At 44.3% G+C, this 6,620-nt stretch overlaps 1 protein-coding gene across 42 annotated transcripts in view; it reads left to right on the top strand.

Annotated features, from left to right (window-relative positions):
• The window catches only part of ptprda (protein tyrosine phosphatase receptor type Da), a 405,006-nt gene that overhangs the window by 224,537 nt on the left and 173,849 nt on the right, over positions 1–6,620 (top strand). For all 42 annotated transcript variants that reach the window (XM_081714645.1, XM_081714647.1, XM_081714666.1 and 39 more), the window contains exon 9: positions 5,496–5,533. The gene's annotated coding sequence lies outside the window, so the exon portion shown is untranslated. The remainder of the gene's footprint in view (positions 1–5,495; positions 5,534–6,620) is intronic.

Here is a 6,620-nt window from a genome sequence, read left to right as displayed (position 1 = left end):
AAATATCTATATGCCTGTTTATAGAGTCTATCTATGTATAAGTCGGATAGCTAAAAATTTAATTGAATCTGACGTCCTACTGTATTTCACTAAAAACATATTGTGGCATATAAGCAGATGTGTGGCTTAATACCCAAATGTTTTTGCTTTTACTTAATAAATAAACTAAAATAACTAGCAGGTTAAAAATATCAGATCTATTTTTTGATGTATTTCATTTTTTCCCCCTATTTTTCCCCGCTACTCACATTTTAACAATCTAGTCTGGTTCTTGAAAATACACACACACACACACACACACACACACACACACACACACACACACACACACACACCACTCACAGACACACACACAGACACACACACAGGCACACACACACACACAGCCTGTGGAGGAGTTTCTCGGCATCAGGTTGGAGGCGGGGACAAGCTAAATTGCCTGGCTTGATGGGAACCTGTCAGACAGAGGCTGTGCCTGGATGCTTTTAGATAAAGAGGACAGAAGGGGAGAAGACAGGGAAACGGAGAGAACAGGAGACGCCGAGAGAGAGAGAGAGAGAGAGAGAGAGGGAGAGAGGACAGGCAAGGAGAGGAGAGAGGAGCAACCGTTTCACACCAAAATGTCATACAAAACAAAAACAACTGTAAAGGCTGAAGAGAGAGAGAGAGAGAGAGAGCGAAAGATGAAAAGCAGAAAACTATGGAGAGCAAGAGATAATCGCAGAGACCAAAAAGTGTAATCTGCTGAACTGTGGATATGGACATATTGACAGCAGAAGAGTAAATAGGCTGAAAGAGCATAGATAAATAACACCTCCTCTCTGTCTCTCTCCTTCTCTGTCTCACATGCTGTCTCTTTCTCAATGTTCTCGCTCTTTGTGCTCTGTGTACCTGGGTGATATTAATGACTGTGAGACACATGGTTACCCAGGACGGGGGCGCTGGCAAAAACCTGACCTGGAATAATAGCCCTTGTGAGGAGGCAGGTAGCACTTAGAGAGAGGGAGAGAAAACATTCCCAGGACCAGTGTCTCCACAGAGCGAATGCTGTTGTTAATGCTTCTGCCAGTGTGGGTCACTCCCGTTAGGGGCAGGTTCACGTGGCACTGTTTTAGTGTGGGTCACTCCCGTTAGGGGCGGGTTCACGTGGCACTGTTTTAGTGTGGGTCACTCCCGTTAGGGGCGGGTTCACGTGGCACTGTTTTAGTGTGGGTCACTCCCGTTAGGGGCGGGTTCACGTGGCACTGTTTTAGTGTGGGCCACTCCCATTAGGGGCAGGTTCACGTGGCACTGTTTTAGTGTGGGTCACTCCCGTTAGGGGCGGGTTCACGTGGCACTGTTTTAGTGTGGGTCACTCCTGTTAGGTTGCTGTGTGTGTGAGAGAGATTTGAGGGGATTCTTGGAGAGTGTTCTAAGTGTAGAGCAGCATGAACCATACTTTACTCTGTATGCATACTTTACTCTGGTTTTTTTACAGAGAGAGGGGTAGTCTAACCTTTCTATGCTTTGGTAATATTGTACATGATGCAGTCACACCAATAACACAATGCAGAAGGGAATTGAGAGAGAGAGAGATTTACATTTCTGGCATTTAGCTGATTCTTTTATCTAAAGCAACTTACAATTATGACTGAGTACAACTTAAGCGTTAAGGGTCTTGCTCAGGGGCCCAACAGTGGCAACTTGGCTGGAACCAGAAACCTTCCAATTATATGGCAGGTACCTTCACCACTGAGCTACCACTGCCCTCAGAAATGAAGGGAAAATGAGAGAAGGAGGGGAGAGAGGGAGCGAGAGATTAATTAATTTATTAAGTTTTAGTTTTGTCAGGAACCCAAGGTCTGACCGGACCACAGTCTGACCAGAGACTGGACACCTGAACCCGAATTTGATTTTTGGAGGGGGAAAATCACTAAGATATGATCACTAAGGGACGCCTAAACAGGGCAGGTGTGGGTGTGTCTGCATGCATGTGCGCGTGTGTGCGTGTGTGCGCGTGTGTGTGTGTGTGTGTGTGTGTGTGTGTGTGTGTGTGGTGTGTGTGTGTGAGTGTGTGTGTGTGTGTGCTCACTCATCATAGTCTCTGAGTGAATCCACCATCCTTCCTTGGCTAAACACAGCTGTCTTTCTCCAGAGTGGGGTCTGTTTGCCCTGTTTGTGTGTGAGAGTACGTCTCCCAGTGGGACTGCCTACAGAAGCCCTTTCATGGTGGCTTACATGACGAGGACAAGAGTTAGCTAGCTAGTGTAATAGTTTTGGCAGGTTAGCTTCAGTGGGTTAACTTTAGCTGGTTAGCTTTAGTGGGTTAACTTTCGCTGGTTAGCTTTAGTGGGTTAACTTTAGTGGATTAGATTTAGTGGGTTAACTTTAGTGGGTTAGCTGTAGTGAGCTAGCTTTAGCTGGTTAGCTTTAGTGGGTTAGCTTTAGCTGGTTAGCTTTAGTGGGTTAACTTTAGTGGATTAGATTTAGTGGGTTAACTTTAGTGGGTTAGCTGTAGTGAGCTAGCTTTAGCTGGTTAGCTTTAGTGGGTTAGCTTTAGCTGGTTAGCTTTAGTGGGTTAACTTTAGTGGGTTAGCTGTAGTGGGCTAGCTTTAGCTGGTTAGCTTTAGTGGGTTAGCTTTAGCTGGTTAACTTTAGCGGCTTTTCTTTAGTGGGTTAATTTCAGCGGGTTAGCTTTAGGCTGTTAGCTTTATTGGGTTAACATTAGTGGGCTAGCTTTAGCTGGTTAGCTTTAGTGGGTTAACTTTAGTAGGTTAGCTGTAGTGGACTAGCTTTAGCTGGTTAGCTTTAGTGGGTTAACTTTAGTGGGTTAGCTGTAGTGGGTTAGCTGGTTAACTTTAGCGGCTTTTCTTTAGTGGGTTAATTTCAGCGGGTTAGCTTTAGGCTGTTAGCTTTATTGGGTTAACATTAGTGGGCTAGCTTTAGTGGGTTAGCTTTAGGGGGTTAACTTTAGGGGGTTAACTTTGGTGGGTTAACTTTGGTGAGTTAACATTAGTGGGCTAACTTTAGTGGGATAACTTTAGTGGGTTAGCTTTAGGGGGTTAACTTTAGGGGGTTAACTTTGGTGGGTTAACATTAGTTGGCTAGCTTTAGCGGGTTAGCTTTAGTGGGTTAGCTTTAGGGGGTTAACTTTAGGGGGTTAACTTTGATGGGCTAACATTAGTGGGCTAGCTTTAGCGGGTTAACTTTCGTGGGTTAACATTAGCGAGTTAGCTTTAGTAGGTTAACTTCAGTGGGTTAAATTTAGCAGATTAGCTCTTTAGCATCTGTAGATGACAAATAGCTATAATAAGTAGGGGGTCAGGGATAATTTCATACTGAAGTATGTTCTTCACTACTCTCTCTCATTGTCTCTCTGTATCCCTCCTAAGAAGAGTGGGTGCTATATAATGCTGATGGTACCTTGTTTATTTTTAATATTTAAGGAAACATAAAAGACATGTATTTTAATTGAGAAGTAATTTTAATCTGTGTCACCATGTCTGCTGTCTGTTCTGGTACTACAAAGATATGTTCTCTCTCTCTCTCTCTCTCTCTCTCTCTCTCTCTCTCTCTCGCTCTCTCTCTCTCTCTCTCTCTCTCTCTCTCTCTCTCCATCTTTCTGTCTATCCTCCATGTACTCACTTTGAAGAACTGTATTCACTGACCTTTTTACACATCATCACAGTGATTAAATTAAAGTGTGTGTGTGTGTGTGTGTGAGAGAGAGAGAGAGAGAGAGAGAAAGTCTCTTTCTCTGTCTTGCTGTCTCTCTCACTCTATCCCACTCACTCTCTCCGTTTGCACTTTTTCACCATGTGCATACAAGTAGAAGCACAAATGAAACACCTGCAGCTCAGCAGACTAAGCTCCAGAAGCTCCAGGGTTTGGAGGTCAATTGCAGAACAAAAGGTCAAAGGGCTCCAGGTTCACCTGCTAGAAGGCTGCAGGTGTCCTCCTCTCTCTCTGTCTCCCTCTCACACACACACTCACACACACACACACACACTCACACACGCACGCACGCACACACACACACTCACACGCACGCACGCACACACACACACTCACACGCACGCACGCACACACACGCACGCGCACACACACACACGCACATACGCGCGTGCACAAATTCGTACACACACACACACACACACACTCACACGCACGCACGCACACACACACGCACGCACGCACACACACGCACATACACGCGTGCACTAATTCGTACACACACACGCACGCACACACACACACGCACGCGCACATACGCGCGTGCACAAATTCGTACACACACACGCACATACGCGCGTGCACAAATTCGTACACATACACACACACAAGCTGACACACGTGCGCACACACAGACCTCTGGCTGAATGGGTATTGTTTGGATTTTTGCATTCACTCATTTAATTTCTCAACTAATTAATCATGCAATATTAATATAAAGTTATGTCACATTTTTGCAGAAACACTTTGGCAACTATAATTAACAGAGTAGGAAGCTCAACAATAGTCCTGCGCTTCTAATAAAAACTGCAATATTTTCTGCCATTGTTGGAATGGAAGCCACTTTTCAGATGGGAATCATGCCTTCCCCCGTCCCCTCCATGCACGCGCTGAACTAGACGAGCATGGCAATGCTATCCAGGCAAAAGAAAGGGACTATTGTACCTACTTTCACTTCATCTAGACATTAGCAACACAATCAGTTGAAAGTCAAGGCTCTCTCTCTCTCTCTCTCTCTCTCTCTCTCTCTCTCTCTCTCTCTCTCACACACACACGCACATACACACACTGTCTCTCTCTCTCTCAAACCCATATACTCACGTTCACTCATTCTCTTTCCCTCTGCCTTTCCCTCTATCTAATTTAATTCTCTAGCGTTCTTTTCTTTCAACTCACCGAACAGTCTCTGACCTTTCACCAGCTACCTAGACTTTAATTATGTTCTGGACTCCAATTCCCACGTTCCCCGATGCCTGTCTTCCTGGTGGAGCGATGAACTTTAGCCCAGTGAAGTGGATGCTAGATACACTCTTCCAGTTTGCTAATTGGGTTGCTGTGGAGAGGAAAGATGCTGAAGTGGGCTCGGTTATCGTTACTGTACCAGTTATTAGCTTATCCAAAAAACCAGGAAGGACCATTTGCACTTGTGCATGTGTGCCTGTGTGTGTGTGTGTGTGTGTGTGTGTGTGTGTGTTTGTGTGTATGCTCATGGAAGATCTGGTTTTGTCATGATTATTTGCATGAAAAGTGGCTATAGTTGATAAAGCACATTCTCTAGTGGTACCAGTAAGACTTTACAATTTTTAGTTTATAGTTAATGAAATAATAAAAGAAATAAAATAATCCTAAAACTTAAATAATGCTTAAAATAATTACTTAACTATTTTAAATAAATAAGATATTTGTGTAAATAAGTAGAATAACAAACTTTACATTGTATTTAGATTAACTTTATATTTTTTATAGTTTTTATACTAAGTGTTTTAATTATTTTTGTCTTTTAGCTCTTCAATCATTCAGACCACTGCTTGGGCTTAGAAAGGTAAGAACTAGAATTGCATTAATGTTACACACATGTGCGCATACACTCAGTTATCAACATTTCTCTGTAACAGTATATTGTGAGGTTTGTGTGTATGTGTGTATGTGTGTGTGTGTGTGTGTGTGTGTGTGTGTGTGTGTGTGTGTGTGATACTTTAAACATATTTGCGAACTGTCTGCTGCCTGAATCCATCTGTGGATAGTGCAATAGATCTGATATTGAAGGGCAGCATGCAAACACAAGCACACACACACACACACACACACACACACACACACACGCACACACACATTTAATCATAGTTCTGAACCCAGTTTGTGTGTTGCATTAGCACCCTGAGACTCCTGCTTAGCCAATCAGAATGTCCACTTAGCCATGACTGACATTGATAAATGCCTGCCCCATGCCATCATCAGTACTCCTAACAAGAGTAAAGTCTGCTCAGTACATGCTGAAGGAAGAGAGTATCGGCTCTTGTGCAATTCATCCGTGTGTGTGTGTGTGTGTGTGTGTGTGTGTGTGTGTGTGTGTGTGTGTGTGTGTGAAGGGAGAGACAGTAGAAATGTTACAAAGACGGAGAACGAGTTAAAAAGATTAACAGAGAAATAGACCAGATTCAGATACCTTAAGGAGGGGTTCATATCCACATGCTCTCATCTGTGCTCAGTATGATTCCAGATCAGTGCTTTGATCATCTGATTCATAATCACTTTATTCTGTAATTACAAGCAGCTTCTCAGGGGGCGCTAGGGAGCCCAGGTGCCCCATCTCCTTTCTGGGCCCTGGACCGTGCTGGCACGGAGCTGATAGGAGGGGAGGGCCAACTCTCTGGACAAACAGAACCACACGGGTTCACCCTCATGGCGCACACACCCATAATCCTCTGCCACGCCAAGCTGATCTTGTAGCGGTAATTACATAAATAAAGGCAGCAGCAAGGCATATGGTATCTGCGGTAATGACATGACTCGGCCAAGGCTGCATGAAGGAGGCCGACATGTACCCATGCTAGGGGTTCATCGCGTCCCGGGAGCGAGAGCGTGTTCGGGTGATGTTTCTGGCACGAAGACAGCAGTCATGTGTGTGT

Source organism: Electrophorus electricus, chromosome 5, assembly GCF_041902795.1.
Source record: "Electrophorus electricus isolate QZ-2024a chromosome 5, ASM4190279v1, whole genome shotgun sequence".
Lineage (NCBI taxonomy): Eukaryota > Metazoa > Chordata > Actinopteri > Gymnotiformes > Gymnotidae > Electrophorus > Electrophorus electricus.
This window is presented reverse-complemented; position numbering and strand designations above follow the sequence as displayed.